The sequence below is a fragment of the Dermacentor variabilis genome, chromosome 4 (genome assembly GCF_050947875.1).
Source record: "Dermacentor variabilis isolate Ectoservices chromosome 4, ASM5094787v1, whole genome shotgun sequence".
Lineage (NCBI taxonomy): Eukaryota > Metazoa > Arthropoda > Arachnida > Ixodida > Ixodidae > Dermacentor > Dermacentor variabilis.
The window spans coordinates 154,740,704-154,754,591 of NC_134571.1; the positions used below are offsets into that span (position 1 = coordinate 154,740,704).

The 13,888-nt window shown below is 48.7% G+C and overlaps 1 pseudogene; it reads left to right on the forward strand.

Moving 5' to 3' along the window:
- Positions 1-1,863: 1,863 nt before the first annotated feature.
- Positions 1,864-2,045, forward strand: LOC142580572 (U2 spliceosomal RNA; annotated as a pseudogene).
- The last annotated feature ends 11,843 nt before the right edge of the window (positions 2,046-13,888 follow it).

A 13,888-nucleotide genomic window follows, 5' to 3' on the forward strand; every position in this document is an offset into this window, starting at 1 on the left:
AGGCGTCGATCATCGCAAAAACACAAGAGGCATCCGACCCTTTAAACCGTGAAGGTAAACGCTCATCACATAGCCTTAACACTTCTTGCCAACCCTCATATCTTGAGGTAGGATCGCATTAGGCACTGTTTAAATGCTTAAACCCGGTTTACTAATTTCTTTATACGAGCAGCTGGTTTTGCCACCATTACAGCTACTATCATCATGATGTAAAGGATTACATTTTATGAAACAAGAGTGATGTTCTTTTTTAGCAGATCCCACGCCAAAGCCCCAAGAACGTTAGTTCGACCTAAATTTCCAAGGCAGAATTATAATTAACTTGTTTGAAACGAAATTTGTTACGTAAAAGAGAAATATCTTATAACACTAAATATTCAGTAAATGCATGCATGTATGCATAAATAAAACAAACATAAATAAAAACTATGATATAATGTGGGCAATTCTTACGATGTGTATATGCGAGAGCATTATTGTCGCTGAGTGTGTCGCCATGTTATGTCGTTATGTTTAGTGTTGCAGGTGAATGTTGCTGAGTTTAGTGCTGCTGATTTATGTTTCCGAGTGTAACGTCGCTGCTTATGAGATGTCAATATCGCAAGAAATGGCCATATTGCAATCTCTCAAATGAGTTTTATTTGGGAAGGTTTCATTAAAGAAGCTTTTCACGCAAATTGCATTCAGTATTCTTTCTCAATACCACTTTTAAGCATGATGACAGCACTTTTCCAAGCCTCCTCGCTGTGATTTTCGCATTGTCAGTGATTTGCTTGATGTTTCGCTGCATCAGCTCGCTTTGCACTTTTCGCTGCGTTGCGATGTTTTCGGGCTTCCTTGGCAGTGAAATGACGCCTCCCGCCATGCTTTTCTGCCTCACCTGATGTTGCATACGAGAGTGACTCAACTTCGCACAACGAAGACTCCATAGCGCCAGTGGTGGGGCCATTCCTTTCATGCGACATCATGTGACTCGCCCGCCAGGTAGAGCTCAACTACGTTCACCGCCTCGAACATATTCAACGCAGCCGCCTGTTGCAATGGTGGCGCAGTATTATTTTTTGTCGAAGCAATGGTAGCGCAGTGGTTAGCGTGCTCGGCTACGGAGCAGGAGCTGTGGTAGTGGGTCAGAGCATCGAGTCATCGCCCAGGCCACTTTCTTTTAGTTAGATAAGGCTGACCTCATTTATGTTTCCTTTTCCTGCCATGGCTTTTCTGCCACGACTTTCTGATGACGACCGGCTCGCAGAATGAGTCAAGTAATGCGTTCGCGTTCAATACTATGCTCGCAACTGCACCTTTGGGATGCACCTTTTTGTGCTTAAATAAATGAAAAAAAATGCAGTGTCATTCCACTCGGTGAAGGTGGACGGAGCTTGATGAAGGTGGATGCTGCACTCGGTGAAGGTGCAGCTGCCTTAATCGTCAAATGTCCATTCACGCGCGTCAAACGCCATATGCATATAAATGGAACACGAGACGTCACTAGTGGCTCCTCCACAAAGTTGAGCTTCGGATGATGACGCACCGGGTGGTATACATAGACATCTTTTGCTGACGTTGCTTACGTCTTTTTGCGTTGGTCGACGTCTTGCAGTGCTGTAATAGATGTGAGGTCACTGGAAACCCACAAGCGGTCATACATAACACAGGCCACGCCAAAGTGGTTCCCCACAAACTCCTTCTGATACGTGCCATGTTTGCGAGATCGGGGCCTCATGGATGGTTCTCATTTCTTTCCGCCTCACGATCCTGGCGAGCAGTATGCTTGCCGGACTACCACCAAGGGAGAGCGGAAGGAAAGGAAATGAGAATCGCAGGCGCTTGAAACACCGACAAAGAGCCTGTGATGCGAACGTTGACATGGCTAACGCGGGTCAAAGTGTAGTATCTGTTCTTGTCAGCTTAATATCTGATACGGGTTGTATTTGGACCTAAGATATTAAACGTGTTTTATTTTAAGTTGGCGGAGTTCTTGAAGCTTGCTTCACCTCCACGGCGGGTCGGCCCGGTATTGCAACATCTCCGGGATTGGCCCATGGTTCTTCGTCTGTGGCATTGATCAGCTGGAAACTACCAATACAGAGCTTCGCTGTAAGATTCTGGCGTTTTACTACAACTTCGGAATGACAAGTCTATGAACAGAAATATATGTCTCAGATCATCTGCAGAACTGAGGAAGAGTGCTGGATGAATAATGAAACAGTACTTTCAGCGTTCCTACAGCAAGGACATGTAGCAGTGGCCTCGCAGAAGACGCGCACAAAGAGCGAGTAAGAAAACACAAAGGCGAGCAAGTGCAGGTCCTTACAAAAGGCATGAGCGACATACTTTCATGCAGCTGCTGTGATCCAATATTGAACGCACGCTCATGCCATTGCTCTCATCAAACATTGATCATTGTAGGCTCAAAACAAACCCATATAGGACGACGCTCCTAAGAATACATCACTAGCTCTATCTGGAGCCCCTGTGCACTCTTTTGCTCGCTGCCTGGGTGTCTTGAGTTCCTACGCGTTGCAGCCTAGCACGTGAAAATGTATAGGCAAAGGACGATAAAGAAACGGAGTGCTCGGCGAGTATACAGACTCATGAGTTGCAAAAAAAAACCAGAAAGACAGAGATAATGAAAACATAAAGGTCTTGTCGTTCCTGCTTGTTCATTGTCTCCACCTTTTTTGCGCTGTAATTCGGGAAGAAAAAATTCTATTTTTAACGCATGTTTCGGGCCTACACTTGCACGTAGGTGGCGGAAATATGTAGAGGAGGCAAAGCCTTACACGATGCTGCTTCCGCGATCACGTCGAATATGTGGCATGCTGTAGCTTACATTGAATAAAGCAGCGAAGCCCGGAGTTTTTGATAATAATGATAACTTCCTTGAGATAAATATATAAGACCGAAGTCCCCCGCAGGGCAGGGGGACTGCGGAAGCGGCGCTGTCAGTGAGTCCTCGCGCGGCCTCGTGCGCACCCTTGTTAGGGTTAGAAGGAGCGCCCTCAGTCGACCCCAAGTGAGCGGGAAATCAAGTGAGAGAATCCAGAGATGTACTTTTGGCGCTTTGGAGAATGTGGAGGGCCTGAGGGGACACCATCCCGGTTTGTTAGGCCTTAATGGCTGCCTTGGAATCCCTATATATTGCCTCTCTGCGGCCATCGAGCACAGCCAGCGCGATTGCAACCTTTTCGGCTACCACGGGCTTCGAAGTGTGTACTGTAGCGCAGCAAGTAAGCCTGGAATTGGAGTCGACGATCGAGACGGCGAATGCCTCTTGATGGACATTTGCCGCTGCATCCACGAAGCTTCCCTTAATGTGGTCGCTGCGGACATGCTCGAGTAGAGCTGTACCCCTGGCCCGACATCTGTCGACGTTGTTTGCGGGGTGCATATCGCGGGTAATGGCTGCTATGTGCTGTTGAGACCTGATGTCACTGGGAATCCGCCCGGCATCGGGGCACTGGCCGAAAGCGTATCCTGCGGCCGAAAGGGTATCTTGTATCGAGTATCTTGCGACCCGTCGGGCTGCTGGATATTCTGAGCAGCTGTGAGCGCTCTTGTGCCTCGATCATTTCTTCGAGCGTGTTGTGGAGTCCAAGCTTGAGTAGGTTTTCGGTGTGGATGCTTGCAGGTAAGCCGAGGACAAACCTAAAGACCTCTGTGTTGAAGAAATTGTGCGTGTTGCTCTCTGCAGCATGCCAGTTATGCATGGCCGCCGAGTATGAGAGGTGGCATATAACAGAAGCATGTATAATGCTGATGAGATTGTCTTCCTTGATTCCCCGGTGCTTTTTGGCGATCCTCCGGTTTAGGCCTAGAGCACTCACCGTCTTGGCGTTGATCTTTCTGAGTGCGGTTCCATTGGCTCCGTTAGACTCGATATGCATCCCCAATATTCGGAGTGAGTCCACTCTGGGCAACGGCGACCCATCACCAGTGAAAAGCCGTATTTCCCTTTCGGTCACTGGTTTCCAATCACGATGGCCGCCGCCTCTGGGTCTTTTCCTGTAGAGAAGTAGTTCAGATTTGAATGGAAAGCATCTGAGCCCAATGGGGCGAAGGAAGCGCTGGGTCACATCGATGGTGCTCTACATGGCGGCCTCAACTTTCCCGTCGCTTTCGCCGACGCACCAGATTGTGATGTCATGTGCGTAGATGGCATGCTTGATTCCTTCAATGTTCGCGAGTTCCATGGAAAGCCCGATCATTGTGATGCTAAATAATGTTGGCGAGATGATTGAGCCCTGAGGCGTGCCCCGTGAACTGAGGGTGATCTTTTGGGAGAGGTTTTCTTCGATTTTGAGCTTCGCAGTTCTCTGGCTAAAAAAGGATGGGACGAAGTCGTAGGGCCTCCTCCCGAGCCGGACGCCGGCAACAGACTAGATAATGAATTCGTGTGAGACATTTTCGAAGGCCTTCTGCAGGTCTAATCCAAGGATGGCTCTGGTATCTCCTGTGCTCTGGTCGATGATCTGATGCTTTATCAGCTTCATGTCGTCCTGTGTCGAGAGACCAGCTCTGAAACCAATCCTATTATGGGCGTACATGTCATTGGTCTCGATGTGCACCTTGAATTGGTTGAGCAGGGCATGCTCTGCAACTTTACTGACGCAGGACGTCACGGAAATTGGCCTTAGATTGTCGATTCCTGGTGTTTTACCGGGTTTGGAGATGAGCGCCATGCAGGCCGTCTTCCACTGTGTGAGGACCTGTCCACTGCGCCAGACTTCATTAATCCTTTCAATGAGGAAGTCAATCGACTCACCATCGAGATTCCTGAGCATCCTGTTAGTGTCGCGATCCGGGCCAGGGGCAGATTTGACGTTGAGGGAGAAGAGGACATCTCGGATCTCGGTCGCCGTAAGGTCCTCGTCCAACTCCGGCACCGGATGCGCCGCGCAGTCCGGGAATTGGGTAGAGAAAGAGCTATACGCGACTGGCAGGTACTTGTCTATGAGCCTGTCGACCATCAACTTGTACTCTGCAACGAAGTGGATGGCTCGCGCGAGGGATCGTCTCTGGCTGGATTTGGTGTTGCCCTCATCGAGATGGTGTTAGAGCCGACCCCCAACTCTTGCCTGATCTGAGCTGATCCTCAACGAATTCGCAGAGCTCCTCCCACTGTTGTTTACGCAGGTTCTTACAGTGCAGTTTTATGTCCCTGTTAACCTCGAAAACTTTCTTACGGAGCCTCCTGCTATACTTCTGCCCATTCTATCTCGTGAGGAGGGCATGCCTGACTTCCATCAGGTGCGCCAACCTGCTATCCAGCTTTTCAACGTCGAGGTCAGTGATGACGTCCTTGGTTGCCGCCGCGGCATCATCTCTGACCCCTTTGCCCCAACCTTCAAAATCTATCTCGGCCGTCGGGGCGCGCTCGGCTTTGATCTTGCGGAATGTGTCGGACGTATCCACGGTGACCGAGGCCAAGGCGGGTTGCGGCGAGAAGGGTGAAAGCGTGAGCTTCCTAATCTCCGCCATCTCCGCAGCTAGCCTGCTCATTTCTTGATTAACCTGCACGTTTTCTTTCCTCAACTGCACGCTAACCTGTTACAACTTCTCGAGCTCGTTCGTGTGGGTCGAATCACGAGACAGGTCGTCACCTCTTGAGCCCTCACGTCCCCCTGGAACCTTACCGGTCCAGGAGAGCGCCAACTTCTTGCTTCTGAGGGCGGCGGGCGTGCAGCAGCGGGACCTGGTACCCCTCGACGTGTCGTGCCCCGCCCTGGAGCTGGAGCGAGGCCGAGAACCGGAGCGTCCCCGGGAACAGGTCCATCCTGTGGACCCTCAGCGACAGCCGGAACATGCCCTCGAGACAGAGCGGCCCCCGGATATGGAATGGCCTCTCGAGTGGCCTCTGGAACGGGAGCGTCTTCTGCGCTGAGCATACGGAGTGTACGAAACCTGGAACTCGTCCGCAGTGTCGGAGCGCCGCTGAGGGGACGATGAAGCGGCACCGGCCATCTTGGCGCGCTAAATGCGATGACGGCGCACGATGTACGGGACCTCGAACCTTTGAGCACAGTCCTTACTAGCTGCGAGATGCTGGCCACCACAGAGTTTACACTTCAAGGTACACTGATGCTGCTCATCGGGACTGGGAGCTCAACAGCCATGGCGAATCGCGTCACCAGGAGTGGGGCACACGTCGGCGCGATGACGGAGGCAGCCGCACGTATAGTACACGTCGATTTGCTTGCGGTAGAGCAAGCACTGCATGAATAACGGTCCATACCTGACAAAGTTCGGTACGTGATGCCAGTCCAACGCGACGATGATCGTGCGGGTTTGGGCTATTGTCTTCGCTGCTAAGGCAAGTGGATTACCGGTGTTGACAATCTTGGCATCGATGACGTCAGGGCCGTCTTGAAGAGGGATGTTGCAGATCACCCCCTTGCACGTGGAGTGCGGGGCCATCTTGTAGGCACATCATATAGCTTGCCGAGATGAGTGTCTGCCTCATCCGGACATAGCGGTTCAATTCTTGCGTTTGGGAGTACTGGGGACCATAATATTTTGCTGTAGATTCGGGTATAGAGTATCTTGGCATAGGTCTTCCTGAGTGATGCTAGCAGCGGCGAGTATTGCGTCAGCCACCGTAAGAGCGCCAATCGTGGAGATATTGAGTCCACCTCGCAGCCTGCCGCGATGGCGTATTAGTGTCAGCCATGCGCGTTTTGGCGCCAACTCTTCTGGCTCCCGCGGACTTCCAGCGTTGTTCTTGAGTAACCTCTTCCAGGGAGATATCCTCCCTTTCCACTTGATACTCCACCTTGAACGTAGCAGGAATGTACACTCATACGCTATAGATACATTTGATGGAGAGTGTGTCGAGTAAGAACAAGAGTACACCGGCATTTACACTCACATTACTATACACCCGGACACACATACATAGAAGCAATAAAAAAGCATAACCGGAATGCGGTATGCAGCTGTTGACATCGTTATAATTGTGGTTAAAGCCTTATCAGTTTAGGTCAGAAAGAAATAATTAGTTTCCCATGGTATTAAAATTAACTGATTGCTGAATGTTGGCAGAAAGCAATTTCCATATTTTAATGCCCATATAACGTATGCGTATTTGGCCGTACTGGTTGTGGCATTTTGGGACCAGAAATTTCTCCAGAAAGGCTGACGGACTGTTAAATATTGATCTATTGAAGATAGCGTCAGGAAATGGCGTGTTGCATCTCGTTATCGAGCACAATAATAAGACAACGCGGTAATCTCCCAGGTGCGATAGTTGCGTGACTCTGTTCGCAAGAAAAAGACTCCTTGACGGTGTAGTAATGCTAGCGTAGTCGATTATCCGCAGAGCTCTCTTCTGAAGCCGTACTACAGGCTCTAAATATGTTTCGTAAGTAAATCCCCACGCTTCAATATAATAGGCTAAGTGAGAGTGAACGAGAAAAACATATTAGGTTGTTAACGTTTCCAAACTGAAAATACTCCGCTTCTTTGCCAATACGAAGCTTACGCAAGTGAGCTCACCACACAGCCTGTCGTTAGGAGGGTTTCAGTTCAGAGTGGAATCGAGGGTTACCGCTATGTAGAGCACTGAGTCGACTTTCTTTTCTACTTCGGCATGACCAATCTTAATGCGGCATGGCTCCTCCAAAGGCCTAAGGTATGCAAAGTACACATCGCACGTTTGAAACGTGAGCTGCATGTCCCAAGCTGGGACATAATTGTGTTTGTTCGTTTCACAGAAGAGGTGTTATACGCGGGGTTCTGGCGGTTTGTATGCGTATGCAAAAAAAAAGAAAGGCGACCACCCGAGAGCTAAAAGAGTTAAAGCATCAGCGTATCGCCGGCTATGTCCCAGCGGTGTTTAATCGCGAGAAGTGTCAAAACGTAATACGATAAAAGATATCGCAATAAAAGTAAAACCGGAATAAACACTGTTTAGTACGGATTGCGGTTTGACGTCAAGAGGTCTATAGGCAAATCACGTAACCTTATCTCAGTTGCCTTCCAGGCCACCGGCGGTAAGGACTGCGGAAGGACAGGGCGCCTACGAAGAGCGCGGCCGCATACAGAAGCGGGAATGTGCGCGGTGACGCTGGGCAGCACATAATATGAACGAAGTTTGTACCACAAACGCCAAGCGTATGCACCTTTGTTTGGATCACCCCTGCCGACTCCACTACAATCATAAGTGTGGACGATTTCAATATAGACGTGCCTCGGATAGATGAAAAGTTGTTCGTGGTGTTTCTCTTGGAAAGGTTCGGCATTCAATGTTACACAAACATTTGTGTGCCCACGACACGTGGTGTTTCGTGCATATACCTCACATTGGCCAAGAACTTATCCAGTGTCACCACAGAGTCACTGGCCGCTTATCATAGCGATCATAAAGCGATAGTCACATTGGTTCCCAAATAGTAAATCCAAAAAAGCGAACAAAATCAGGTTAAGAAAAGAAGAAAGCATTGAGTATGCAATATATCAAAAGCACAAGATATTCTGAAAAAGCTAAGTTTAGCGTGGTATGTCTCCTTTCTTTCAATCTAGCTATTTATTGTCAGCCCTATTATATCACTAAACACACAGCTCCACTGGTCATCCAATTTTGCTGAGTAAAATGGCTCTGAATTCTTTCGTTTTTGGCCACGCATCGCGCCAAATTTTCACCCCGTATGTAGATATCCGTAGGCAACTTATGCCACGCCCTTACGGAAGTGAAACTTGCCGAGAAATATTGGAAGTTGTTAACGCTATGTCCTGGGCTTTCCCTTTCTGTGATCATACGGTATGGGGTTCGTCTTTGCAGTTCAACGATAGTGTTCGTTTTGCAGAAAATAGCTAGAGATTACCAAACAAAATTTACTCCCGTAAATACTGCACATTTCTTTTAACGGGAAATACAGTGGCGTAGGCCAGAAAGCAATATATTTTTGGGAACATTCTTTACTGCGCGCCACTGACATCTAACACAAGCGTGCTTGCACCAGTTTGTGGTTTCTAGTGGAAGAGATTGGCAGAAACTACCGACGAACTCGGTGAAATGTGCGCTATTTTTCTATTCAGCCGATACCGCAGACACGTCGTGATGAAACTCTCCATATATTCGTCTTTCACAACGACATTTCGTATCCAAAATATGGAACTACTCCGTATGCTGCGGACGATGAACTAGAAATCACATGATTTAATAACTTACTAATAGGGGGGGGGGGGGTTCCAATCTTCTTTCCTCAACTTCAGCTAATTGTGGACGTCGCCCGCCATTTTCTACATAAAACAAGGCATGCTGCAGCAGTATCTCGTGCTTGTTTTTAACTTAGTGAGCAAACCTCACGTCTGCTGTTAGCCCATTTGCCTTTTACCCAGCAGAAGCGACAAGTCTCATAAAGTTTAGAACGATCTGTAATATCTTGAGAGAATATTCCCGAACAAAAATGACTGTTTAACTTCTCACCAGTGCGCGCCAACTACCTTCTTGTTGTCCCGTCAGGACTGCGTCCAGAAGTATTGCATGCCCTACATGACGATCCGACCGCTGGACACCTTGGATTTTCCCGGACACTATCGAGGATACAGGAAAGGTATTATTGGCCGCACCTGACCGCCGACGTCGCCCGTTATGTCAGAACATGCAGAGACTGTCAGCGACGCAAGACACCACCGACAAGACCAGCAGGATTACTACAGCCAATCGAGCCTCCTTGCCGACCATTCCAGCAGATCGGGATGGACTTGTTGGGACCCTTTCCGACGTCAACAACCGGAAATAAGTGGATCGTCGCGGCGACGGACTACCTCACCCGTTTCGCTGAAACTAAAGCACTGCCGAAAGGTAGCACCGCCGAAGTGGCGAACTTCTTTGTCGAAAACATCCTGCTGCGACATGGCGCCCCAGAAGTCCTCATCACCGACAGAGGTACGGCCTTTACAGACGAGCTCACCCAGGCCATTCTGCAATACAGTCATACAAGGCACAGGAGGACAACTGCCTACCACCCACAGACGAATGGTCTAACGGAGCGGCTGAATAAGACCCTCGCCGACATGCTAGCAATGTACGTCGACGTCGAACACAAGACCTGGGTTGCCGTCCTGCCGTACGTAACATTCGCTTACAACACGGCGGTGCAAGAAACAACACAGATCACGTCCTTCAAGTTGCTTTACGGCAGGATCCCGACGACGACGCTCGACGCCATGCTGCCGCACGTAACTGACGAAGAGAATCTTGACGTCGCTACCTATCTCCAGCGCGCCGAAGAAGCCCGATAGCTCGCCCGCCTACGGATCAAAAACCAGCAGCGTACCGACAGCGGACACTACAATCTCCGACGACGCTTCGTCGAGTACCAGCCCGGCGACCGTGTTTGGGTATGGACCTCGATACGCCGACTAGGACTGAGTGAGAAACTATTGCGACGCTATTTCGCACCCTACAAGGTCATCCGAAGTATTGGCGGACTGGACTATGAGGTCGTACCAGGCGGCGTTTCGCGTTCACAGCGACGTCGCGCACGACCTAAGGCACCCTTGGTGCCTCTTAAACCGTTTTACGGACACTAACAAACCTTCCTTATTTTGTATTTTTCTTTGCTATGAGTGCTTATTTATTAGTTTCGTTTGTTTGCAGCATCGGGTCGATGCTTTTTAAGAGGGGGGTAATGACACGTGTACTTATCTGTATCGGCCGACCACGTTTGGCCGCCTAACAAATGTTATCGCGCTGCGCAGGACGCGCCTGCATGTAAAAGAAGTTTCTGGAATGTTATAGATGTTTCCGTACACTGTATTTCACCGCAACTTTTGTAATCTGATTGCATGTATGCGCGACGCGAATAGTGTAAAGCTTTGTGGAAGACACGCGGGTCCCACCTGTTAATCTGGTACATTCGACGACTGATCTATACAAGCCGACGCGCTTGACCCGCTGATCAGACTTTTGACGATCGCCGAGCGTGTTCGCCGCTATTGTTGTGCTATAAGTGTAGCCTGTTTTGTGGGCACAGGTTCGCACAATAAAGGTTAGTTTTGTCGTTCACAGTATTGCTACTGTGTTATTCAACGTCACCACCACGTGACAATATATTGCTAGGCAATTATTGAAAAAACGGACTTCAACAAATTTTCAAGAGCCATTGAGTTTACTCAACCCTTCCACAACAATTATACCGTTGAGTGTTCTCAATAAACAATTTATTGGGTAATTTGTGATGAGTTTTCTAGTTTTTTTGTTGTGTAGCAGTTGAGTCCAGTATACAATATTTAGGACTCGCATATGAAGACATTCCAAACATTTATTGTGATGCGTTCCAATCTCATTACTGTCACTTTGCGGCAGGTAGGTTCTTCTTTCGCCTCGCTATCACTAAAAGAAAACAATGTGTGACCGATGGGGTGGAATCGAACGTCGGCCGTCGAGCCCGGTACTCTAACCAATAGGCCACGAGCGCGCGCATACTCCTCTGATTCGAAAGCCAGTAAGCTCTGAAATGCTTGGCGTGTGCGCCGCGCACCACTTCCTGGTGCTGTCGCTACAGCTGGCGCTTTGAAGCGCCTATCTCCGGGACCTCCCCACTTTCGCAGCCATTTTCGCTACTTAAAAACTGCAACGTTAGACTAGATTCATTACCGCCCAAGTTCATACCAATTTATTTCTTCGCCGGTGTACAAATGCCATCGTCGTTTTAACATACACTAGATGACATAACCATTGCTACGATCCGAAATGAGCACGTTTCGGGGAGGAGAAGAATGCGAAATTCACTTGAAAACACAGTGACTACGCGCATGTGGAGTTCCCCAAAAGTAGACACGGCGGCAGCGCGGTCGGCGATAAGACAGGTGCTGACAGGCGACGACGCTACCTTCGAGCATCGGACGCTCTATGGGAACCGTAGGTGCAAGCGCGCACACGTTACAAACATACATGGGTGAGGTCTCCGAATTTCCTCCGACGTACCCTCTGTCCGTAAAGGAAATATAGTTTTTGTATCCAATGTCCGTCGTACTAGAGATTAAACAACGAACGCACTTTGAGGTCGCAGCGCGCAGCCGCTATAACCATTGACTTGAAAGAGCTTCGGATTCAGCATCGGCCGCAACAGTATCACAGCTAATCGCGGTATCTGCGGCTGCTCCCGTCTCTCGCCTCGCAAGAAGCACGCGATGTGTTTGAGCCTCGCCGAACTGTCGTCCTCTCATCTCCCAAGCCTGCAGGTCTCGTATGTTCAGTTAAGAACACCAAAGGGAAATGAAAGAAATACAGGTAATGGACTCTTCTCATACCTTACTTGTCACCTTGTCATCTGCAAAGGCGCTACAAACTATTTTCGAAGCTTTATTTTCGTAAAGATAGCAAAAGTAGTAGTAATCTTTATTTCTAGGTGGCGCGACAAACGTCAAGGTAGCGTTCGGATGTGTATGCGTGCGCGCAAGCGGGTGCAACCAAGCTTCTTTTCGCGCATACTTTTGCAACAGTACACACGATTACCGCTAGTTTCGCAGTCCCATTTTTTGGTCGTAGTATTTATTGTTTACACTACAAATTAGGTTGTTCTTAAAAAATTATAAAATTTAGTTGATGAGAAATTATTGCTAATTAATTAGCGGTTTTAAGTGCCGTTATTTTGTGTTTAAAAGGTTTTTATAACTGAATACGAAAGTGAAGCTGTGAACGGCTTTCGGACTCAATTATTGGGTTGCAGTTGTGCGGTGGTTCACGCCTCGTGCTTTTTGATGAAAGTATCTTGTTTTTTTCGGATATCATGACGCACATTTTAGTGAAATGCTTTAACGACGATAAGTGGGACGTTTATCCGTTGAAGTGGTTGGCTCACCCAGCTACTAGTCTTCTACAGATGTGCGAGCCTGGTTTTTTTATGAGTAGTGCGGCAGAGGTCCTGATGCCTGTTGGAGAGAAGGCACCCCGAAAGAGTCGCAGCCGCACTTCGGAAGATGGGTAAGTAATCTCCTCTTCTTGGGCACATAGCCTTTTTTTCTATTTTTACATTCCGAGCTTGAGATGTTAAGCACACCGTTCACTTTCTTCAAGCAAACCGCATGCCCGGAGCAAATGCGCGCGATACTAACACTCGCTGCCACCGTGACTTCGTTAGAAACCATGGTAGCCGAAGAGGCAGCGGCGCCCCATGTGCGTAAGATTGCATTGCTTCATTTGTTCCTGTCTAATAACGTTTCCTTCATTTGTATGAGAGAACACAATTGGAACACAAAGATCGGCTTCTCTGCGCAGTGATAATTTTGTACATTGGCCACGTCATCTTTCATGGGGGCTCACGTGGGCCGTCTAAGCGCTTATTATCGCATTACGATACGTGAGAGGCGCGCTGTCTTTCAAGGTGTTTAGGCAGGCACTACAAGCTTAGGAGAACCGCGACAAATAATTGTGCAGCAGGTGTGCAGCTGTGCTACGCTTGTACCACACTTGTATCGGAAGGCAGTGTTGCTTTTCACGTTTACGCATGTAACTATGGCGGCCGCCTTGGCAATTTGTGGCTCGAGGTCGTGGATACGATCCCTGCAGCGGCCGCATTCCAAAAGAGCGGAATGAAAAACGCTCGTGTATGCACGTAAAAATTTCCAGGAAGTCAAAATTAATACGGAGTCCCCAACTACGACGTGCCTCATAATCAGATCGTTGGTCTGGCACGTGGAACATCAGAATTATTTTTTTTCCGTAGTGGCTCATCGTATACCATATGGTTAGTGTGATCACCTTTTGTGCCGTAGCGGTTAAGCGCGCTTCGATTTAGGTTGCGGCTAATGATGCGGCGCACCGCGAAATATATTTGGCCTCTTTGGTATTTGCGGAAAACGGCTAACCAATAAGTCACAGCTTCCGCGTGGTGACTGCACACGATACACAGCGCAAATGAACAGAGGTGCGGTGAGGGCTTCG